Source organism: Apteryx mantelli, chromosome 6 (assembly GCF_036417845.1).
Source record: "Apteryx mantelli isolate bAptMan1 chromosome 6, bAptMan1.hap1, whole genome shotgun sequence".
In the NCBI taxonomy this organism is placed as follows: domain Eukaryota; kingdom Metazoa; phylum Chordata; class Aves; order Apterygiformes; family Apterygidae; genus Apteryx; species Apteryx mantelli.
This window is the reverse complement of record NC_089983.1, coordinates 33,582,348-33,608,029: the sequence shown is the minus strand read 5'-3', so window position 1 is coordinate 33,608,029 and position 25,682 is coordinate 33,582,348. Positions and strand designations below refer to the sequence as shown.

General features: G+C 40.9%; 1 long non-coding RNA gene across 1 annotated transcript; it reads right to left on the bottom strand.

Annotated features, from left to right (window-relative positions):
* Nucleotides 1-11,323: 11,323 nt before the first annotated feature.
* LOC136992315 (uncharacterized) lies at nt 11,324-21,461 on the bottom strand. The gene is made up of 3 exons (XR_010884497.1): nt 21,377-21,461; nt 15,522-15,648; nt 11,324-11,396 (listed from the first exon to the last, which is right to left on the bottom strand). It is a non-coding gene; the product is annotated as an uncharacterized lncRNA (long non-coding RNA).
* Nucleotides 21,462-25,682: the final 4,221 nt, after the last annotated feature.

Genomic DNA, 25,682 nt, shown 5'->3' with positions numbered 1-25,682 from the left:
ACTCTTTAAAATAAAGGGGGTGGGCTAGGGGAATGGGAAACCTCAGAGTGAAAATGAGATGGAGAGCAAGTCAAATATTTCCAGATGAGAACTAGTTTGTGGCAGAGCTGGAAACAGGTCTCACACTGCCCTTTGTGCATTAAAAACCTCCTGTTCTCAGCAGTAATGCTGGGGTTGAAAGGTGCAGAACTTGAGTCCTCACAGCCTCTGTCAGGAAGTCAGGAGAAAGGGGTAAGACTTATTTTCTCCTGAAATGTCAATGGATATGCACCCCCTTTCCTTCCCAGCACTCAGTTCCTCCCTGAAGCCCAGGAAGGAGTTCTTCTGTGTGCTCTCTCTCTCTCACTCCTCATATCATCTTTCTCTCATCCCATCTCTCTGACCAGGCAATATGGACACAATTAAATATCTTCCTCCAGAGTGTGCCAGAGTCATTCCAACCTTTTATTGATAGAATTTCATGTTACGTTCCTTGACACTTCCAGCTAATTGTTTGCATGTGATCTTGTTTTTCTAGGACAGACAGCTGAGGCTATGAAATGCTGAGAGGGGTTACAGATTCCCTGCCCTCATGCATGGCTCTCAAGATCTTCAGGACTAGTAAAGCTGTTTTCTCCAGCCTTTCTCTCACCAAAAGCCTCAATTTCCCATACCTCCTTTTGGATTTTCACCCCCTCCTCATTTTCCCTCTGCTCCACCCTGCTCAAATCATTGAGCTTCACCTTTGTACTCCTGTTTTCTCTCTCATATCCCTCCTTCTTCCAAATTCACCCCAGCACATAGAGACAGAGTGTTCATATCCTAAGCAATGGAACCCCATTCCTGGCTCATTCAAATCACCCACGGGACCTTCTAGTGTAGCTGATGACCAGATGATGCCATCACCATTACTGTCCTAGATGACAAAGAGAACAACATAGGGTGTGACCGACAGCCTGTTATTTGCTTAGTATTGTTCTCCATGGGCCAGCAAAGACTAGGAACTACTGGTCTCAATAGACCAGTAGTTAGCTTGTGGTAGCAACACAGACCGCAGTAAGGAGTGGCATAAAGTTTCAGCTCCTTCTTCTCCCACCTGGGAGAAGCATATTCCCACCTGGGACTGAGCTGTTAAACTACCATCTACCCTGCTGTATCCCATGCTGTGTTCATAACACATTCCTACATCCTAGAAATATTAGTTATGTATTTTGCACAGTCACCATTCTATGTAATGATAGAAAAGGCTGCAAACTTTACAGGCTGTTTTTTTCATCTGTGATGAAATCTGTGCTGCAAACCCTGGACATTTTCTGCATTTATTTAAATGATACATATCAGCCCTGGAGCGTAAGTAGTTGCAAACAGCCTTTAGGAAAAATGTTCTTTTAGAAACCTCAGCCCTAGCCTCCCTCCCTACAAAAAAATCAAAACTTTGGCAAATTCCTAAATGCATTGAAACACCTAATCTGTAAATCATGTAAATAAAAGAACATTGTATTTTATTTAGTTGTTCTCATATCAAAACCAACAGCGTATTTCACAAGTGGTTATTGTTCCAGAATAAATATCAAGAATTAATTTGAAGACATTAGATTAGATAGGTTACAGCAAGGCATGAATGCCTCTGCTATTTGCAAGAGCTCTTCTAAATACAACATACATCACAAGGCAAACAACAGTACTGTCTCTGTCTGATTTTTCCAGGTTTTGAGAGATTACATCTCACTGTGCAATTTAGCAGCTCTCACTGTAAACATTCATTGTCTTTCTACAGCACAGAGAAAGCCTCTCTCAGGTAGTCAGTACAACACTACCAGAGCTAGCAGTGCTCTCTGTGGTAACCCTGCCAAAGCAAACAGCAGTGAAACCCTTCCCAGAAAACACCTTCATGCTTATGAACACACTGTCTTGGAAAATGGACACCCAGGAAAAAACAAACAAATGAACCACTGCGATCAGAAAAGCTCAGATCGCTTATGGGTGAAATTGCTTTGTCAGTATTTTAAGAATTGACTGTGACTTGTTATGGTATTAGGACTTCTGTGCCATTGTGATCATCACCCAGAAATAAGGAACAGAATAGTATGCAAAGAAGGGATTTACAGCCCTATGCCTTTAGTTTTGTACTAGTTCCTTGGATCTTTTTTTTTCTTTTGTCCTGTGATTACAAGAATTTATTGCTTATGAAATTGAAGGCCTGGTTCCAAGTAGCCAAAGTCAGTTATGAGGCTGATAAAACAGTAGTTTGTCCTCACAGCATCTCTGGTACCTTCCAGACCCCTCACTGAGCTGGCTCCAGCATATCCCCCATAATGAGGGGAAACCTCAAAGCCAACACATGAACCCACCATTGCCTCTGGTACACTTCAGTCATTGCTGGCAACACCGCCCCAGAGAAACTCCACAGCGCTGGTCTGCAGAGATGTCGATCCCCATGTCCCATGCCTGAGTTCAGCTGACACTGACGGTGTCATCTTTTGTTCTGTTCTTCAACCTCTGCTGATCCCAAACCCTTCCAGCTTCATTTCACAGTATTGACATTTGAACTCACAACTGAAAAATGAATGGGAGTAAGTGGTCTCTTTATCGTCCAGACATTGAACTGAGTAGGGAAATCCAACAGCCAAACACTCTGCAGACAGGTTGTTTTCCATTACAAGTTTCACACACACACACAAACCCCCCTGCTCTTTGAAAAGAAGCCTAGTTTACAAAGATGCAATTTACTAACCTTTAGTTAAAAAGAGGAATACAGCCACCAACCCCCTTCTCTTGTGTCCTTCAGAATATAAAAGTAATCAGGGTTTTTAACACCGGTAAATATATCCTTAAAGCATGGACTCTATCTAAACCAATAATTAATCTGTTGCAAAAATCCCTTCTCAAAAAAGCCCAGGCTGCCCCATTTCAATTGGTGAGCAGAGCTGTGTCAATGGATTTATGAAGTGACGTCAGTCCTGATGCTCAAGTGGCAACTTTTATATTTTCATGGATTGTTTAATAAGCTGCTCACTTCCCTCCTCTAACCCAAACTTTATTAAAATGAGAAAGATGCGCTCAAGTGGTTTTCCAGAGAAGACAGGCTATTTAGACTTGATACTGAAAAGTGATTCCCCATGGTAAGGAAATGAAGAACTGCAAAGTGCTTAGAAAGACATATTTAATGCCTTAAACTCTTACATTGTGTTAACAACTAGCATGATCTTGGCTTTAAAGAAATAAATGGATTCTCAGGCTCCCCTGTTTCAATAATCCTCCAACAGAAACTCAGCTGCAGCTTGACTCTTTTTTTTTTTTCTCCCCAGAAGGTGTGTGTGTGGGGGGGAGGTATTTGTTTTAATTATTTATTTTAATAAGATAATGCAATGGATACAAGATGCCAAGGTGTTTTATAGGGTCATGTCTAGAAGAGAAGCCTTGCCCTCACAAGTGCAGATGAGTATGCAGTGTAACATGAGGAGAAAGCAAAAGGCTGTAAGGAGGTTGTTGCTCCCATAAGGGGAGCAGCTATTGTGGTCAGAGAAGGAGAGATGATAGGCAATCCCAGAGACAAAAAATGGAGGCAAAGGAGGCAAAAGGAAGGGGAGAGGACAGGGGTGGGTACGACTCACAGGAGAAGGGAAGACTGGACAGGAACGGCTAAATTCCTTTCCCCATTCCCTTTGTAAATCCTTTCATTCCTGATCCTTTCTTGAATGACCCTGGGTGTGGGGAATGACAGCTGGATCCCAGCCTTGCAGAGACATGTTCATCACAGGTGTTCTAGATGGGCACCTTGTCTGCCTGTGCTCCTTACAGCATAACTTGGCATCAGCCGTGTGAACAGCCCCTGCCAGGCTGATCCACTCATTGCTGGGATCAGCTGCTGGGAAGCAAGACCGGGAGGCCTGCAGCGGTTGCTTTGCTCCTAGGCCCAGCAAAGCACAGGAAATGTGTGAGCATGCCCTCCACCAGCTATGGACACTCTGTTCCAGCAGATCTAGTGGCATGTTTGGCTTCCAGATGCAGAGGGAGGCAGTCCTTCAGAGCACACGCTTTCACAGCCTCCAAGCAGATGTACACGTGCTGATACATCCAAAGCCTGCTCATCTCTCCCTGGCAGGGCTCCCTATGGAGAGCAGAGCCCCTGCCTGAACTTTAGGGAGTCAGAAGAAAGAGTGCAGCTCTTCCTGGGGGAAGGCTCTGGGAGCTCAGGGAAAGCAGAGGGCACACAGGCTTTTACTGGCATTCTTGGCCAGTATCCTTCATTAGCCACATGATGACACCTAAGTGGGCCCTTGAAGGCTGGACTGCCACCTGAACTACACTTTTCATGTAACTAGCAGAGGAAAGGTCCCACCTGTGAGATGTCTCCTCCCCTGCCTGTGAGTGCATGCTTACTCATGCAATAGTGACAAGGTGGAAGAGTCAAATGGAGAGCAAGATGTGGACTGGCCCCAAAAAATGACACAAGGTCTGGAAAACATGATCTGTCAAAGCACTGAGTTCACTTAGCCTAGGACAAGAGAAGACAGAAGACTGGGGATTGCCATAAAAGGTTGCTGCAAAGAGGAAGCAGAGTTTTATGCAGGCCCCTAGACACATTGTCAATTTAGGTTAAATATTAAATAAGAAAAACTCTTATTGCCAGGAGTTCTGGGAAGACATTATTGAGGAAGGAGCTGAAATATCACTAAAGCACAGATTAGACCGGTATCTGTTAGGAACAAGCTAGGGAGAAGAAATCTGATGGCAAGCCAATGAGATACACTGCACAGCTTCTTTAGGTCTCTGTCAGCCTGTTTCCTATTTTATTCTCAGTGTGAAGTTGCTTAGCAGTGCCCTGAACAGGAGGAAGGAGCAACAGAGCCTTTAGTTTTGTATCAAACTCCTTCCTTCTTTGAACCATTCACGGACCAGTTCAGGAGCACTGGAGTGAATTATCCAAGGCACAAGCCTAAAGAGTACTCTTACCACAGAAGAGGATACTTTGATAAAGAGTTTGTATAGTATGGAGGCAAAATCAGTCACTTTGCCTGACTTAGATTTGGGGAAAGACTCTGGCCCTTTATTTCTGACTGTGACAAGTCTGAGCTTTTTCTTACTGTAAGTACAAACCAGCAATCCACCCTTCCAGAAAAGCCTGACAGAGGCAGAGACAAGACATGGGAGACTTGTTCCGACTTGTTCTGTTTACCTTGCTTAATTTGAGAAAATATTCAGAGATCCAAGCAGAATATAGAAAAGGCAACACTGACTTTAGAGTTATGCTCACCCACAGATATTAATCTAGAAGGTGCATGGGGAGTTCATAAATAAATAACAGGCTTCATACTTAGCATAGATAGAGATTTCATACTGGGAGTGAAAACATAAGCAAGTAGGCATAAGCTGAAGTCAACAAGGGCTTAGATCAACTGAAGAATCATGAATTTTGAAATCAGAAGGGCGCCTATGAGCTGTTATCTGAACTCCTGTATGTACAGGCCAAAGAATTCAAATGAAGCTTTTAGCATCCAGCCAGTAAGCTCTATTGAAACTCAGGTAGAGTTTTTAAGAAGGCATTCATAAAAGATTCCAAGACTGGGAAATCCCACCACAAGCCCAGGGAATTCGTTACAATGATTAATCACCTTCCATTTTTTAGAAAAATAATAATCTGAAATTTATTTCTAGACTAAATTTGTGTCAAATTTACTCCCAGCTGCTAAATCTCATCATGCTTTTTCTGCTAGAACAGGATTATTCTAAGTCAGTTGTGGTCAGGAAAGCACTCAACAGCCTAATGGGGCTATATTGTAAAGTAAAAAAATTGATAAAGCTAAAGAGGAAAGTATTACATCTTATACAGTCCACTTGTTGCTCTCCTTCTGGCTTTAAGCTGCCCCTGTTGACTTGACCAGCTGGGAGAAATACCATGTATGGCAGAAGGGAAATTGACCCCGAATGGTTTATGAATGAGAATTGTTTTATGGATACTGTATATAATGAGCTCTAAGTGAACTATAAGCACTGTGCAGTTATACTGGTTTAGTCTAAGTTCTTCAAGTCCTGCAGGGCCTTTTTGGCAAAACACCACCATGGTGGTTTATAGCTTTAAAATAACCATTTCCCAGTGACTCTTTACCTGACTGCAGCCTGTCCACCACTTTCTATAGTCTCTTTACTGGTTTGATCTGACAAGATGCTAGGAATCTCCTGCTCAACAGGGCAGCGAGCAGCAGAGCACAGTCTAAGGAGAGAGGGTTTCTGAGACTTCCCTGGAGAGAGGCCCTGCAGGAGTCCCTGAGGCAGCGTGGGGAAGTCCCAAGTTGCCAGAGATGGTGAGCTCTGAAAAGTCAGGCTATTTATTAATTTAATTCTTTTTTCTCTTCAGTTCTTCAGTTTGAGTAAAATAAAACTTTGCTCTGTGAAGGCTGTCTGGGGACTGGCTACGCAAGGTCAGCACTCAAGAGGGGCAAATATAACTTGAATCGTTTCACAGTTTCACAGTAATCCTTATCTGTGCTACAGCCCTTTGCCAGGCCAGAAGAGGGGTGGAAATGTGCGCAGCTCTGCATTAAGGATGACAAGGGCTAGATTTGAACAAAGCAGAGGGGAAAAATGACCATTTAGCTGTAGCAACATCATTGTCAGATGCCCCTTTTTTGGGATGGTGTCATCTTCTTTTAGACATAACTCCCCTGAAAGCACTTATTGATGAAAAAGAGGCAAGAAATAATGGTTGGGTGTAGAATACAATGATGGAAGGACAGCTATAATGATCATGCTAAGAGTATGCATGCTAAGAGCTATTAGAACATTCACATGTTAAACAAAAGTAAATCTGTGTTATCTAATCAAAGCCAATAGAGTTCAGAAAGGGCAAGTGATAGGTTGTATTCTACTCAGGACATCTCAGGGTTGTTTTCAGTGGCACAGTCTTTACTTTTACAGTGGAGCAGCATTTTCCCAGCACTGAAGACACCCAGGTCCATGCCTATGTTCAGAGGTGGGTATGTTCTGAGCGCTCACGCAATGCTGGATCAATTTCCCTGCAGGGAGATGTCCATACATCCATCTAGCTGTCCTCTCAGAGAATCAGCTGATTCCACTGAATTGCTAATTCTTTCTCTCATCAGGAGGCACAGAAAGTAGGAATGAAGCAAGAAGGCTAGAAGAGAAGACTAAGGGTATTGGCTAGTCAGTATTTAGGGAGGATCCTACAAGTAATCAAGACAAGAAATTATGTTAATATTTTCATTAACAAAGACAAGTGCTGGGAAGGGGAAGAATTTTTCTTTTAGATCATATGGAAAATTAATTTCTCTGGGAGCCACATGGGATATGAAACTAACATAAGAGATCTATCCTGTTCCATAGTTTGGAGTATATTTGAATACAGAGTTTTGGACTGTGCTGATCCCTGCCAATGACACCTGAGTCAGAACAGACTTCATTTGATCTATGCCTCCCAAAGTATAGCTCTCTGCAAAGGCTATGAACAGTCATACTCTGACTTGTAAATAGAACAAATTTCCTCTGACATCATGAAAAAAGAAGAAACAGGGACTTGTGCCTGCCTGCCCCACCATGTCATTTTAACAGAGTCACTTTTAAGAGCATAAACACCCACTCAAAATTAGTACAAATGTTTCCTTCATCAGGTTGCTCTGACACTAATGGCTAAACCATATTTCCATGGTGCACATCCAGCATTCTCACTGCACGGCTCTCCTGTCACTAACAACTGCCGATGCATTCGAATGAACAATTGGCAATAAATAAAAATGACAAGAGCAAATTACAAAAGCGGGAGCTGTGGCCTGGGGAATACTCGCAAGCCAGAGAAGCATTACAGTTCTTTCCCCTTTAGGTCACTAGCGTCGACTAACACCCTGTTTGTCAAGCTAGGCTGACTCTTTCTTGTCTTTGGGGCTGAGGAGCCTATAGAAGCACAGGGCTTGTAGCCAGTAGGAGACCCCCCTCCCCTTTTTGTGGGCTGGTGTTTATTTCTTTTCTAAAAGTCTACTCCTCATTCACATACTTTTTTCCTCACAGTTTTCTCATCTGACCTAATTTGTAATAAATGCGATGATCTTCAGTGCAATCAACTCTTGACCTTTCTGCTTAAGCAACATGGTAGTGCAGTGTACACAGTTGTATGGTAATATTTTTAATTGGTGGTATTTGACCTTATACATTCATAAAACTGTAATATCTTCCAATACTACATCAGCATATGGACCGGGAGAACTTTCCATTCAGTCCTTCAGAGCCCCATGCAAAATCCATCCAAAACAGAGGTGAATTAAATGTTGTCATTATGGAAGCTTTTAGCCTCTCGTGGTTGTTTTTACTATTGAGGTATGTGGAACAGCAGAGCAGATGTTTCTGTGAACTAGTCTGGACTCAACTTCTATAAAAATGTTTGCTGCTCCGGGCCCAAATGAGAACCTAAATATTCCCATCCATTCTTCCATTGCATCCAACAGTTCCCAAAGAAAGCAAATCATCTGGGTCATCCCCAGATAACTGGCTTTTACCTGCATGTGCCAGGATCATTCTATCTTCTCTCTCTATCTTTGGGGAAGGAACCTCTGTTGAGACAGGCTGTCTGCACTTCCACCTTTTCACATATAGAGGTATAGGCCCCAACATCAGTAGTCGCCGTGCCAAGGATAAACTGAGTACTCCCTATTTGAATCTAAAAGGCCATCTCATAATCTTCCTTCAGGTTCATTCCTGTAAGTCTCTCTTGCCCTAACGCATGCATAAACAGGGGAATATTTAGGCGGCTGAAACACTAAGATGACTATCTATAGTAAGGACCAATATTATCCTTGCATCCTCTCTTTTTTGGGGGTCCAATTATCTCTTATAGCAGTTTAAGTTTTTGGATGCAAGTTACGGACTGATTTCTTTTGCTTTCCCAGAACAAAACAAAACAAAAAACTCAGTGGAGATCTGAGGGGCCCTATTCACTGATCTGCCAGTGACAATGACATGAATGGTGGTAGGTGATAAGAATAAGCTACTAAGATCCAGACACACAGACGCATATAAGTACCTAGCTACTATTTAGATGCTTACATCAAAAATTATTAAGTGCCTAATGTTAGTCAGGAAAGACTTAAGAAGAAAGATTTTAATGAAACTTGATATCTGGAGGCAGAGAGTTAAATCAGTACTTGCCATTATAGAGCAAAAGATTAAAAATCAAGAACCAGTCTTAGTGTTCTCAATGAGAAACATAACAGTATTTGGCATATATACTGTTGATGCAGTGACTTCTTAAAATCCCACTGGAGATCAGCTTTTCATTCTTATTTCTGTGTAAATCACTTGACTGCTGCATTCTATTAAAGCAGTACTGAGGTCACTTTAACTTATCAAACTTTGACATGGCATTTCAAGGATGTTAAATAAGATTTTTCTAAGACTTTTGTTTTTTATAAAATTCCCCCCTTAATATGTCTTTCACCACAAAAGATTTGAGTTTTAATTATACCACATGCCTCCAAACCCTCCAAGAGAAGAGTTAAAATCTACTACTTAATGGGGAAGCGGAGGGAGAAAGATAAACAATTATTTGGTAGTATTACCTCCATGCATTGGCACCTACCTCAGTAAATTCGTTCCTGTTAAGGGCCGTAAGTCTTTATAGTGGTTTAGGTCACCTCAGATAGATGCCATTGAGGCCTCAATGGAAACTGTGAAGGGATGATTATACCAAGAATCATCATAAGTGGCTAGAGTATACTTGCATCTTGGAGTTCTTGCATGGCTTGTACAAATCTTCCCCGACTCCTTTCTTTTCAGGGAAAGTTTACAAGGAAGGATCAAGTTTGGACACATTTATTATCGTACCTTGAAAGTGAACTCACCAAGCAAGAAACAGAAAGAAGGGAAGACTAATTTGCTCTCAAAGACTCTTGATTAGAACAGATATTTTTAATTATGTGTGATTGTTTTATTTGAATATTAGATGGGTCAAAATCATTTAATCTGTCAGTCAGATCAGGTCTTCATCTCACATCTGGAAAAGGAAAAACAAACAAGAGAATGGAAGGTGCTGTTCTCAATTACAGTCCTGTAGGCAAAAAATAATTATTGTTTTTACTATTATTAAAGGAGAAACCTCAGAACAATCCACATAAGTGATCTCTTAGAAACCATGCCGTATGAACTTAAGCTTAGACATCAATAACCTACATTTCCTAAATGAAACACCCAGAAAGAACTGCCTGTGTTCTTTTTTCCACTTTGTTTTGACAAAAAAAAAAAAAAGCCTTTGGACACAGAGGATATTCAAACTGTGGAAAATTTTGTTTCCATTGAAATTTTTGGCATTTCTTTAAAAAATACTGCACCTCTCCCCTCCCCCAATCCAAGCTAAAGAAATTGTTTTTGAAAATGAAAACAATTCCTGGTTTTGTCCTTTTATTCTCTCTCTCTCTTTTTTTTTTTTTTAAATTGAAGGAACAAATGCTTCTAACAGAAATTGACTTTCGGATTGTCAATTTTTTGGCAGCAATTAAAACCTAGGTTTTTTATTATACCTAATAGGATATTTCCCAACTCCTGAGCCATGGCTCTTCAATGTCTCAAAGAAAACTTTACTGATAATCTTCAGATTTCTGAGCTGTAACCTAATTTCAGCTTTGCCCCCGATCAGGCCCTAAAATAACAGGATTTAACTGCTGGCATTTAGAGGAGGTGCCAGCTTATGGAAACTAACTTTTGCTGTATTGCATAGAATGAGTGAAAGCTGGCAAGAGTTATAGGCTAGCAAGCATGCAGCAGAGATGAATTCCAGTACAGAACTCTAAAGGCAGAGGATTTTTTAGGTCACTTTAATACCGCTTAAAACTTTAGCATTTTATCAAATGAATTTTCAGCCAACCCATATGTTCAATGGACAATTTTTAAGAGATCTACAAAAGATAGTTAAGAAAAACTAGCCATTAGACTTAAGGAGCTGTCGAGAAGCCTGTACTACCAAGAGAAAATCTGCATGCTCCACAAACTCCTAAGGCTGCAAAGTTGAGCATAAGGCTCTTGTGTAAGAGTGGAAGAAGCAGCATGGCCACCCAGAGCCACATCAGTCACAACTTTGCAGAACAAAGCCTTCTGCTCCCTCCTCTTCCATGTTCCTGCAGCACAGACTTCTCTGAACTGCTGTCAGAAAGAGCGTTCTTGCTATGAAATATTTCCCTCACACTGTGACAGAGCATCTGCTGAGCAACCTCTCCAAATCTTGGGTTTGGCAAGGCAAATCAGACAACCCCATTCAGCAGGCTGGGAATCCCATGTGAAGTGTTTGCTCAGCCCTTATCTCACTGGAATGAACAAAACAGCCATTGCTTTTGCAGTGACTTACCAGTGGACTATACAGGCTGAGGCTCTAGGTATACCCATTCTTCACGTCACAAAGTCCTGCTAAGAATTGCAGCCTGGTGGAAAAGAAAACAAAATCAAACACTCCACCATTTAATGAAATTCAAAAGTTTCAGTGTGCCCACCCACAATGGGGCCAATCTAAACTTGTCTAACTTCAGGATTGATGTTGGCCTTACACACAATGAGTAGGTAAACTTGGCATCTTGCTGCTTTTCAAAGGCTTAGGGCAAGCCAGCAGGATACTCCTGTTGCAAGACAATGCAGCCTCTTTGAACTAATCTATTGGAGCAGAGGTCACCTTAATGTGTAAATACCCCTTCCATTCTCTATCTACCAGAGGTGCTCTGTCTCTAGCTGGAGTGGAAGGAACTTTTTTGATCATGTACTGTATCCTATAGCAGAACATGGGCTGTTCAGCTCTCTACTGCTTCTTCTGTCAAGTCCACAAAATTAAAAACTGGGTTGTTGGGTACTAAACTTTCTATATAGATACTAAGTGATAGAGAATTTACCACATCTTCTGTCACATAGTTCCTTTATCAAACTCTCTAAGGAAATAAATGTAAAGAAATTTCACTTTAACAATCACAGACTTCTGACTTCTATGTCTGGGACTGGATCTAGTAATTTCTTCATCTATGCAATTACACATCCAAATTTCTGCCTGCACAGCTGTTTGGCAGTGCTCAAGGCACCCTTTAATCTTTTCTTTCATAAATAAGTTTATCTAGCTCCTATATTATCTGGCTGCAAGGCCTTTTCCATATGTGAAACTGATACCAACTTTAAACTATAGGTGCAATGGCCAGTGCCTTCAGAAATTAGGTTGGTCATATGTAAGATGCTCCTAATGGTTTAAAACTGTGCCAGATTTAAATAATGACACAGAAGAAAATTGCTTAGCCATGTAGATTCCTGAGGCAAAGTTTGTAGGAAGAGGTAAAGTTTTTAATTAGACTAACTGATATAGCTGGAAAATAACAGGCACGTGCTTTTGGACACATGAGCCCTTGTCAGGTCTGAAATACAAGTAAAACACTTCAGGCTAAATACAGGTTAAGAACAAGTTGCTTTGAGTTTAACTTTATCATGCTAATCAGTCAATTTGAGAGAAAGGTGTGCTTTGTGTTGTAATTCCTCAGCTCATTACAAGGGGAAGAGCTCTTAAATTCCAATATGCTGATATGCTTAGGACATATTTTATTTTACATTTTGCTCATCATTCAGCCTAATAAGATAAACACCCAGGAAGCGTAACTGAGCAGAAGCAAAGTTCAGTCTATGCCTATCACAGTGAACAGTGTCTGGCTGCAGACACTGCGTTTGGGAATGCAGACATCTTCAATGACTACAAATAACCCCTTTCCCTTCCCATGACAAAAGACTGGAAACAAAAAGAGGTACCAGGGAAACTGTTCCTCCAGATACTGGTTTTGTGATAATCTAAATGGACAAGACTAAATTCACTTTACTGGCTTCACTTACGCTGATTTTAAAGAAACACAATCTCTATATTTGAAGGGCAGGAAGACTCATTAGATCATCTGCTCTGACCTCCTGCAAAACTACACATTGTATGCTTTAATAAAAGCCAACTGTACAGAGCAGGTGCTCTAAGCCTGAACCCTTCATTTCTCAGTCAGTTTTGAAGCCTTCTGTTGTTTTCCATGTTTACTTAAATATTTGCATGTTGTAATGCTCTACAATATGCAGACAATGTCCTGACCTGAACTCCTTCATGGTGCCAGTATCAGAAAAGCAAATATTTATACAAATGGTTGTGATAGTTAGTGTAAATAATGAGGCAATAACAACTGAGCAGAGAGATATTTCCTGGAGGTTTAATGCCCAGCCAGAAGGAACTGATGCCCTGAACTGATCTTGATCAGTTACTAAACATCTTGCTATTGACTATAAATAGATCATTGTTGCTATTGTTATATAATGAAAATGGAAAATTCACTATCTACTTAGAGCCCTTTGGCATATGGCTTTGTTTCTGGGTTGCAATTACCGCATACATCATGGAGAATAAACGCTTGCAAGATTCCAGCCCTAGGTGGTTGGAACATTTCCTCAAAATCCACCATTTCATGTCAAAATTTCTCACAGGCTCATGGGCATCCTCCTCTGAATGACCTGATGCTTTCCTGAAAACAGGAAAGGGGAGGCTGAAGGGCAGGCTTTGTCTTGAGGACCCATTTCTGTCTCTCTGAATAATGTTACTGCAGGACCTAAGGGTCACCTGGCAACATTAAGGGAATATTTGATTATTCCAGGGAAATGCAGTGTCCTATTGCTGTGACACTGATGAGCAAACCACATAAGAATTCAAAGATGAATTTGAAAAGCAAACACTTTAAAGCTTGGACATTTCTCTGAACTTAGTCTGGAGAAATCTTTTGTGCTTCTGCCAGTAAAACTGTTTCACAAATTTTCTTAGTGTTTTGACTACTGCTCTGGTCTCTTTTTTCCAGTCCCTGCTTAATCTTGCTGGTCACAGGAAATGATGAAAACAACAACAACAACAAAAAGTTATTTGTAAAATGGTAACAGAACCTCAACAGTTATAAAACCCTGCCACACTGCTGGACTCAGTACATTCATGTACACTGCTCAAGAAACAGTCTTTGAAAGTCTGATAACTTCAAGTTAATTTGGATTGAGTTTGGGCAAGGCTCTTGTACAGCCTGACTTAAACCAATACCCCACATCACAATCTGGAAGGAGAAGAGTCCTTCTTCTTTGCCCAACTTCCTTTCTTTAGTACTACACCATCTCAGGATACACATTATAACCAGACAACTCTGACACCATTTCTTGTCCCTTATTTTTTCCCAAAGTTGGTCAGTCCAGGTCCAGATCTGACAGGCAGAGGCAGAAGAGATGGGAAAGAGATGCAGACAACACTTGTCTCTCAACAGTAAGTCAGCTGTTCTCAGTTTAAGTTCAGGATGGCACAACTGAGCCCTTGAAAACATATGTATGTACATACCCTGTGGGGACAGAGAGATTTGTCATTTTTATTGAAGGCTGGAATATATTTGGAAGCTATAAGACTGCAGCTATCCTATATCAAAAGCCGTTTCATAACAAAACACCATAGTGGCCCATTTGTAGAAACAACATACTGTGCTCTAGCTGCTGTGGGTAAAAACCCAATACATTCCCTGCCTTCCTAAAACAACACAAACAACATGACCTTCCCCCAGAAGGGCCGTTTCCATAAGAGAAATAAAATTAAAGAGAAAAACATTGTCCTGGAGAAGGAAGTCAGGGACACAGAAGCAATGTTTCCATCCCAAAGTTGTCACGTGAGGAGGTGGCAAACAGGAGAAAGCAGCAGCCAGTGGGAATACTTTGCGGCTATTTAATTTGCTAAACTGAGGTGGACACAAGGAAGAAGTTTGATGGAGGACAGGCATTTATTTTAGAAAGGAAATTTGAATCCCATTGGATAGCTGCAGTGGAATGAATCCAGCCAGGAGGAGGAGAACGGGGTCATAAATAACCGCAATCTCAGGTCAAGTAGCAAGGGACTGCTGCAAAATCCATTCGGATAGCAGAAGGAAGCTTCCAAAATGATGTAGTTATGAGCCCACAAGGACCTGAAGCTCCCAGGACCACCAAGGATGTCTGAGTGTAACTATATGAACTTACTCTCAAGACAACACTTGACATCTCTTCTCGCTCCTTCTTCTCCTGTTCTCATTTGACCTATGGCTGCCAGTGGTATCCAGATCTGCCTCTCTAGCGTTTTGCCGATTCTACTACCCTTTGCCCATCATCGCAGGATACAACTCTTCATCTTACTTTGTTTTCCACTACGGCAAACCTGCTGCCTCCCTACCACTCAGACTAACATTCTCTTTACATGGTAATTCTGAGTGTTTAATATTGACAACTTCACTCTCCACAGGATACCCAGAAAGAAGCTTTCTTTGTCCAATGCAGCTTGCATAAGTCAATCTGCCTTGATAAAGGAAAGCATTTTTTGTTTGTTGAGGAGGGACAAACATTAAAATATCACAGAATCATAAGGAAACTTATGATAAAGATCTAATTTTATAACACAGACAGGAGAAGATACATTGAGTATTTATGCAAATATGTGAAGTTTTACAATGGTTAAATTTTCCAGGTGCAATCACACATGATTATATTAATTCCACACCAACCTGCTTGAAACAGCATGAATGTGAACTTGACCAATGAGCTTCATCAAGATCTTCCTGGAGGCATTTAGCTGCCAGTCTGCATTCATGTTTATATTTTGTGACCATTTGTGTCCACTGCAGGATGTCACTGAAAGGAACAATAACAGTTTTATGTATATAAGCATACATCCATATATACACACACACACAGGTATATGCATATATACATATATGTATGTTTATGTCCCTCAAGATTTATCTCCTTTTCCAGATCACAGTCTTCAGATTCAAAAATGCCACAAGAAAGCTAGTGCTTCCATTATGCCCTTTGCAGACATGACTTCTTCCCCCTGCTTCCCAAAAAGGCTAAATATAATAAATACATAAATAAATATATAAGTAGGTTTGATTGCAAAGAACAAGGTGATTTTCTTGGATAAATCTAGGGTATTTAAACTGTCTGCCCTCAACTTGTTTTTGGAGTGGTTCACTCTTCCACCTGTTGCAAAGTCATAAGAAACATCACTCAGATAATCTATGTCAATAATAAGATTTCCCAAGAATAAAATGAAACAAAAATAATAGGTTCCCTATAGCATTGTCTTCTGAAAGATGCTCCTTTTTGAAAGAAACCAAACTGTTGAGGACCTGAAATGCATTATTTGTACAAGAACTTTCAATCTGAGAAGCCATCCTTCATCTTGGGAATTTGTTTCAGATGGGGACCAAGCAAATAATTGCTGTCCTCCTCCACAGACTTGTCTGGTAATAAGAAACATACGTACAGCTGGAGGGGTGTGAGGTTGGGATGGGAATGGCAGTAGAGATGTGCACATTCAAGAGCAGATGGAACACTGCTTTTTATTAAGAGAGAAGAAGTAGATTCAAAACACCGGGCAGAAAGGTGTTTGCTTTTCCCTTCAGTCTCATGAAAGCCATTGTGACAGTGGAAGCACTAACGCACAGAACAACTCAAAAGAAATTAAAAGAGTGTAAATGGAAAAAAAAAAAGGTTAGAAACCAAAGAAATTTCTATAACAACTGAGAGCAATTGACTAATTAAGAAGCAAACTGATGGTGCTCAACTGCATGGTGAATATGGGAATTTTGAAATAAAGGGAAGTAGGATTGAATTAATCTGGAAAAGGTATATCATATTATCTTGCAAATTGTCTAACATAATATTAGAAAAAGCCATTAGCTGCTTAGAAGGTTATAGCTTAGTGTCCACACCTATAGAATGAGCCTACATTTATCACCCCATAAGCCTTGAAATAGACCTAATAAAATAGAACAAATATAAAATAGTCAGTGGTTCAATCCTTTGCACATTAGAGGATTTGAGAAACTGGGCATTGGTTTCCTGAAGATCAGTTTCCTGATCTTTTATCATCAGAAAACAGAGCAGACTTTTATCAACTCAGATGACTATTGGAAATAGCCAGGAAATGGTTGTAATGGAGATTACTAGCTATGATTCCATAGAAGAGGCTGAATCAGAAATTCTCAGTTTTATAGAAACTTCCATAGTGTAAAGATTTCCATTAAAAAAAACAAATAAAACACTGAAAGCAAGCTCTGAGCAGAATCCCTTTGATTAAAAAGGAAATGATAGAAAAAAAATACACTTTCCAAAAATAAGCTTTTCTCAAATCTATCAGATTCCCTTGATTTTTTTTAAAGATCACTCTGAAAGCACTGTGCTCCACAGGATGATCCTCATATTGATGAATGCAGCAGCATTACAAATAGAGAGCATTCAAGCATATTACAGTCTTGTCTTTTTCTACCCTAGCTGAAAAGGCATGCACCAAGAAGTAATGACATAAGATTGCTTCAGGGACAGGTGGGAAGAATAGACAGATGTTGCTCTCATACCAGTACTCCTGTAACCTCAGAGCTAGTCCCCTGAGCTAACTCTGGTTCAGACACTCATAATTTGCTGTGACTGATACTGCACATTTCTTTGTCCTTATTACTGACCAAGGCAGTAAATTCCAATTATGGAAGACAGTCGAGTTCAAGCTGCTGCCATATTTCACAGCAGCGCTAACACAGAGGTTACCGTAGGTCACCGTAGGCCACAAAGCAGGACTACAGCACAGTAAACCTATATCTTCGCTATTCAGCTGCAATGTCTTTCAGGCTGAATGAGCTTTGTTACCCCATATCAGCCCCCTCAGCCACGTTCTTCTCCAAGAGCCAGGGGCAGAGCCAGGATACCTGATCTCCTGTCTTGCGAGCTGTTATGAAACTCATTGGCAAAGTGTGTGTCAGTCCCTTCTCTGCGGAGTAGATGAAGAGGCAGCTATCCCTATAGCCCAGGCAGCTGAGATGAGCTGTGGAAGGGGGTCCTGTAAATACACAATCCAACCCAGCAGCTGACCTGTACAAAAGACAACTGTGGATGAAACAGATTTTTTTAATTAAAAATAGTAATTCCCTTATTTTATTCACACTCTGGAGACCTACCCACTGAAATGCACCAAGTCTGCACTGAAAGCCTGCTGATGTAAAAACTCCAAAGCTCTGGTTAGCGATAGATAACACTGCTTTGAGTCACACCTAACACACAACTTTTAACCTGTTATTTCCAAAACACAGGAACAACAAGGCTAAAAACAAAACAAAAAAAAAACCCACACTGAGCTCTTCTTTATCTATACCCTGACACTTCTTCAGGGTTTTATGTCCACTGGAAGCAGACACCAAAAAGTTTAGCATGCTCCAGCTGCTTCACAGCAAACTCAGAAGCCAATTTCCATGATGGCTACGGGGAGAAGATGCAATCCTTCCATTCGTGCTACCTTATGTGGCATATGCTCCAGCTCACACAGCAGGAGATGGACAGTGCAATCTCCCCCATCAACAAAACAACTTCTTCCACCCTGGGTTGGAGCGCTGCTCACGCCGAATAGCTTTTTGGACATACAGAGCACATGCCAGTGCTCAGCAGAATGGGGAAATTTGTAAAGGTTTCTCAGGTTCACAGACAAGTAGAGAGCAAGGAAGGAAGGAGAAAAAAAAAAAAGGCAATGCCAATTCCTTCAAGATTTCTGAACATCCCACCAAAGGTCTGTCAGGTTGCACAGGACAATGGGCACATGCAGTCTGGTAAGGCTTCTTCTGAAATAAGAAACTGGAAGGACAACCAAATATGTGTACAGGCACATTTTGTATACACTGGCTGCAGGATGAGTAAAGTTTCTGCCTGGGAATTCTAATCAGAAACGCATGATGTGCAAGGTTGTGTTTTAAGTTTCACATTATGCAACATATTCAACAAATTTCAAGCACAAGGAAGTACGTTCTTACTAGACTGTGTCCAGCCCAGGGTTGAATGACTCAGATGAGAAATCCCCATGACAGACTAATAGTAAAGCAGTGGGGTAGGGAATCATATTGTTCTTGTCCCCAGGCAGACAGGGTATATATCATCTAAAAAGGCTTTTACTGTTATAATCAGAAGTCAAAATGAACTATCAAACATGCATACAGGCATATCTCATACCCTGGATGCAGGATGAATAGTTACTTACCAGGTCATCTAAATTTCCATAAGCTACAGACTATAGAGGACGTACCTTTGCCTTGCAGATTTCACTTGTATTCAAACTATCCCATTTGATTTCATCCCATTTGCTCTTTTTATATCCCTTGAAGCAGAAGGCTCAGCATGCCCTACAGTCTCTGGAGATTTAGGGACAGGAGAGAATATTCCCTTAATTATCCTGTATCCCAGTGGTATATGTCACAAGCCAATTTTATATAAAGCTCCTGGCCTGATTATCATTCACATGCTGTGTGGAATTTATTAAATTCCTTATCCCACAGCCATATAATCAGCAGTATTATCAGAATGAGATATTTACCCCACTGGGTGGTATGGATTGGGGCAGGAAAACATGCCAGGAACAGCTTTGCTGATGCCTATTTATAAAGACAGTGTAATTTTCTCTTCCCCTCCCTTTCCTCAGTAGAACCAGTTAGAGCCCCAGCAACAGAGCAGGGTTTATTCCATGCCTTGTTTTCTGCAATAAATCTCTACTCCCGATGTGTTTTGATCCACAGCCAGTTTAATCTGCCTACTGACTGTTAAACTGTGTTTATTGTTTGCACTGGATCTTTAAGAATTAAGCCTTTCTTTTTCCCTCTCCCAGATCCAGGTTGGATTTTTTTAAAGGGATTTGGAGCTGGGCTGAGGGCCTGCAAGAGCCATTTCCTCCTCAAAGTAAAGCTCTCATGGCATTAGCTCATCAGCACTGCCCCCAGCCCAGCTGGTTGTGTCTACTTTAGAGAGAGAGTATAGTTCAGTCTCCTTGCTCAGACAGTCTTCAAATTCCTTGCTGAGATTGCAAATTGCAACCAGCTATTGTTATTACTTACATTTCAGTCATGCCTTAACTGTGACTTGGATCCCAGACCTCTAAAAACTGCTTTTGTGCATACTGAGCAAGAGTTTCTGTTCCTAACATTGAAGGACTGTGTTCATCCCAACCTATAAAGTTTCTAAAACAGAGGGATGCCAGGTGAATGAGTCTGTCTCTCCTCACTGACGTGTAAGGAGTCTAAGCAGCTACTTTACAGCTGACTTTCCAGAAAGAAAGGCTGTCTTAGCCTCTGCTCCCTTTTGCTCTAGGCTAAATTGTAGCTGTAGAAGTATGCAGCACCTTTGCTCTTTTTCACTGGAGACTTGAATGACTATTCAAGTATCTGCAGTATGCTGTTTTAGATATGTCTCCATCTAGGATAGATGTCTGGAGCACAGCTGAGTTGCTGTCCTGAAAGTTCATTTACCTTCATATAAACACAAGGGAACAGTATGGAGTAATAGAGGGATGGAGAAACATCTGGCTAGACAACATGCGGATCACAGGAGTAATGAACCCTGCTTTTTAACAGGTGAGTCTGCACCTGCACAAGATTTCCAGCTTCTGCACCAGCAACAGCTCCTGAGAGGGATAAATAATTAAGACAATAAGGCCGAGGTGGAAAATGGCTGCGATATTTGCTTTCCTTAAGAGGCACATTAGGGACATGCATAAAATCAGACATGGTTGAGTTCTCTCTGACTGAACTTTGACCCCAGACGCCCTCTTAACTGAACAAACTGGTGAATCTACCCTCTGTAATCTGAAAAAGCACTGATTATTCTTTGGCTGGTCCTAAGGCCTTGTGACTGTCTCATTTGAAACACAGGGATGCTAAAAACTTATGATTCCATGACTCTGAAGTACATGGGCCATGATCCTTGTGTTGCACAGCCATCCCATAACCTCCTGCTGTGCTTTCATGGCTGTTCCCATTCTCAGATATTTGCCATTCATGGTACAATGATGACCTGGCTCTGGGCCCTGGAAGAGTCTGATCACCATTGCACCAAGCCACTTGTTACCGTACTTCATTTTTTGGGAAAAGCACAATTAGCTTTTAGTTGAAATGGCCTCCTCCAACGTGAAAAATAGCATAGCTGACATTGATTGACAGTTAGGCCAGTGACAGCTCTTATTTCAAAGGCAATCATGTTTGAGGAGAGTCAAGTTTTGGGAAGAAGGTCTCAGAGAACACACAGGAGGTGCTTGCTGAAATGCACACTGGAATTATTTGAGTTTCTCCAAGAACAATAAACTTTAGTTATGAAGGTGTAGTGTAGCTGGGAAACCAAAGATGAAGGCCTCTTGAAGACTGTTCATACTATTATAACTTCTAATATGTCTTAGTCTTGGGTAAAAATTTCCTTGCTCTGGGCAAATGCAGGAGAGAGTTGTATGTACAAAGGAGTCAAGGATAAAGAATAACAGACAAACAGACAAGCAGCAGGAAAGGCCCACAGCTGCCAAGAATGGCCGAAATTATGGGGAAACTCAGCAACTTACCTAGTTGTTTCCCAAGTAGAGAATTATAAGACCTAGGTTTTTTATGGTCCTTTTCCATCAGTATGTAACATACTTTCATTTCAGGAACTTGGCTTTTATTCCCCATCCTCAGCAATGATTATTCGTATGATGCTGGACAAGTGAATTAGCCTCTTGCTCTCTGCCTCAGTTTCCCCATCTTCTGAATAGAAATATTATAAATAGAAATTAGAATAGAAATAAGAAAGAGATAGCCATAGAAATAATAGTTCAGAACTACATTTGCACAGCATCCACAGCACATGACATTTGCACGTATCGCTACATTGCTAATAGTAATGAAGAACATCCAAAATAAACTAATCAAACTCTACATCAAATGGAAGCAAAACAGAAAAAGTGTGCCAGAAAGTATGAATTTAATTTATGAATGTTGTGTCAATGTTTTAAAAAACTGAACACATGATCAGATGTTGAAAAGAACTTGGTACTCAGGAATCTGTGAGATAAAGCAAATAATAATAATAACTAATAATAGCAATGATACCCTGGATTAAATCACCAATTTCTAGCAAAACAAAGGAAAATATTTAAATGAAGTTTTGATATTATTTCCACTAATATTCAAAGTACCAAAGAGCCTCCTTAGATAATATCGACCTGAAATTTCACTATCAGGTGAAATGTGTGGTGGGGTAATAGTTCCATTTCTCTATTAGGAAGATGTTTACAGGTGAAAAGGAGAGAGAGAGATGGAAGTCATTTTTAGTTTAAGATTTACATGGTGGTGACATCAGCCACTAACACTCCATTAGTGGCAGATTCTTTTCTTTGGAGGTTTTCACAACACTTTTACCATATTCAGATCCAAATGCATCCCAGTGCCTTCTAGGCTTTAATTAGCAAGACTACTTTGATGTATGCTAATAAAAATCCAGAGATGGGACAGTGACCGCAAAGCTACTGCATAGGTGAAATGACAATATTTCCTTGCTTGCCTACAAATGACCAAGAAAAGAATTTCTTTAAACCTTGCATGCTTTTATAAATATGTAAATGGTCAAGTTAGCTTTAACCAACAGTTTCCAAGACTAAAGCTGCTTATTCTGTTACCCCAAATGATAAACTGGGCACAGAGATAATTCATACTCTACTGCAGCTCATGGGCTATATTTGCTGAGAAAGTAATTGTAAACATCTGTCCTGCCAGGTCACTGACTGACAGATCCACAGTAATCTTCAGCTAAGCAGGTTTCCAAATGTAAAATGGTGTTCTGGGAGTGAATAGGCTGGCTGTCTGCTAGTGAGTCACAGCAGAGAAATGCAGTACAGGTATGAGTTCATAAAACCTACAGTGACCTGCAGAACGTGGATGTGGAAACCATATCAAGGAAAAGCCCCAGTGCCACATAAAGGCTGTCTGAATAGCACCAGCTAATTGCAAATCAGAGCTAGCCACTAATAAGGGAAGTATCTTTGTGAAGTAACTTTGTGTGGAAATGAAATGAAATGCTGCAAGCTGCAAAGTTGAATAACCTGCATACAAAAGCGTCGTGTGAGTACTGCTCCTACCGATAAAGCCCAGGAAAGAAAAGATGGCCTAGCTTTTAGGATGGAGTTTAGAATTTGGAAACTGAAATGGATTACAGATCCTGGTTTTGCTGAAAGATTTCCTCTCTAAGCCTGAGCAACTTCATCTGAGAGGGAATGTGGACAAAGTCAAAAAAAAAAAGGAGCTGTTGGCCCTTTTCTAGCTGTCAGATTAAGGTTATGGAGAGGCTTGAGTACCAGGGTAGTGAGACCAGAGAAACTCCTTTACATTCAGCAATCCATGTACTCAAAAGCTGCGTTAAAACTCCTGACTCTTGAGTTCCTGCTGGGCCATTTCAGCAAAGTGGAAATACTCAGAGTGAGACAGACCTGGAACCAGAGAGGTGCAAATAGAAATTATAAACACATTCTCCCAAGTATATTGCCAGTTATAGAGAACCTAACAGAGTGGCTTGGGTAGCTGGCCAGCATAAACATGTATCATTCATATTATAAATGTACAACATTATACTATGAGATGCCAGGTAGAATTAGAAAGCCCAAATTAGCTTCATATATTGCTTTAGGAAGACTTTGACTGAGATCTTGAGTCCAGCTCTGATATCCATATTTTAATAGTGAGAGTGAAACAATGGTCAAAAAGAATGATCTGAAACCTGAAAAACATGCTTTAAAGTGAAAGGGATATAGACTTCTTTCCATAATGTATGACTTGATCCCATAAGATACATAGGAGAACATAAGGAGTAGAGACAATATGAGAAGACTCCTTACTTCAGCTAACAGAGTCACAGAGACATCTGGGATACTTATCCCCTGTTCCTCCTCCCTCCCCCCCCCCCCCCCCCCCCCGTGACCAGTCTAGACTAGATATGAAGCACTCTGGTTTTGTTTTCCGTTTTCCTGGCAAGAAAGGTCAAGCATTTCACAGCTACAAAGTGGTTGATTCTCTACCACTCGAAACCACTGCACTTAGGTTAGCTGTCTTTGTAACAAATGTTTCAACTTGTGCATTGCAAAACCAGGGTAGATAGGGGAGGAGAAGGGAGTGAAGGGTCAGAAAGGCAATCATGGGGATGCTGTGAAGCATTGAAATGTAATTGCAATCTGAGGCCAAGAAAATCTTGCTCTTCTCCTCCCCGTACCACCTTCGTCTCCAAGGTCAAGTATTCCCTGCCAAAATCTCAGAAAAACCTGAGCACAAATATGCTAGAGAGGCTTTACCATGTTATCACCAGCAGATTTTTCACCCTTACTTTTATAGGGAGTCACAAAAATGATTGACTTCTAGAAAGGGGTTGTGACCTGAAGAGCTTGAGAAACTCTATCCTTGCTGAACCAGAAATTAGGGGCTAGACTGAGCCCTAACTCAATGAAATGCCATGAAATAAGCCATATAGATATTACAACTAACCTCATATTTAAGCATTCACATAACTATTTTACAGGAGTAATCACTGAAATCGAATTGCTCAGATGATTAAGTAATTTGCAAAGTTGGAGCCTACTTGCTAATTGTGCTTTTTTTGAAAATTATGTGCTCTATCCTGCAGTCAGAGCAATGTGAAAACACAGACAAAATTCTGCTAAATGTAAATGGACCTAATAGAAAATACATTCTTCCCTTTTCTCTGAGTTCATTGAAAGGGTGGTGTAAAAATGCATATATTCTAATTTAGGGCAAATCTGTACATTAACATCCCAATCTGGCTTCTTGAAACACCCTGGAAATAGGTATCTAAAAATAAGCCTGCCACAACCCTGGATTTGTTGTATTAAATGCAAATTGATTGAGAGGTGTGAGTCATGTTCTGAGCATCATCTTCATGAGCAGCCAGCAGGTTCTCAACACCTGTAGCAAAAAAGGATCTCTGCAAATTTCTTTCAAAAAAATGGGTTGGTTTCTTCTTTTTTTTTGGGGGGGGGGAGGGAGGTGATGCAGTTAATGGTATGGTCCCTTTTCTCTACAGTAAATTTCTTACAGCCAAGATTGAGTCAAGTGGTCTGAACAGAAACACACTCTCCCATGGATGAAAAATGCAGTTCACTTTGTTTTCAACACATACTGAGTATACCATGCTAAGCAATACATGTAATATCTCCTCTATCTATCTAGCATGGGCAGGAACCCTTCAAGACTGGATTCACAAAATCTTGTCTGTACTCCTATTGTTACCCCAAAGGTCAATTTCTTGACTTCCCAAGGCCACCATGAAGCTGGAGTCCTCCAACAAAAGATGAGCCAGAGCAGAGGAAGGTTCCCCAAAGACTAACAATCTAAGGAAGATGTAGAAACTGAGAAGAAAAGACTTAATTGCAAGCCAGGGTCTGACTGAGTTTTATCCCCTGTTATTCCTGACTAAAGCGCGCAAATACAAGTCAAAGTATTAATGATCACCTCTCCCCTTCTGTGAGGGGCAATCTTTGGGCAGAGCACCCTTCTTCCTAGACAAATGCCTGGCTCTGGCAGTCCTCCATGAACTACCTCAGGAATCTTGCCACAGCTATGCAAGGAGCACAGTGGGTCATGCAATTCAGCCCCAACATGGCTCAAACTGGGGGAGGCAGCAACTTTCAAAGGCTTTCTTCCCTACTTGCAGCTTCCCCTCCCCTGAGTGTCAGCTGAGAAAATTTTACATGCTGCTCTGTTATTCTTTTTGTGGAGGCTTAAAATAGCCTAAAGTGCCTGCATTCAAAGATGGTAAGAGCACTGTAAGAGCTTGTTGAATCCCTACCTCAAAGAACCTAAAACAGCAGTTTAAATCAATTTAGAGTA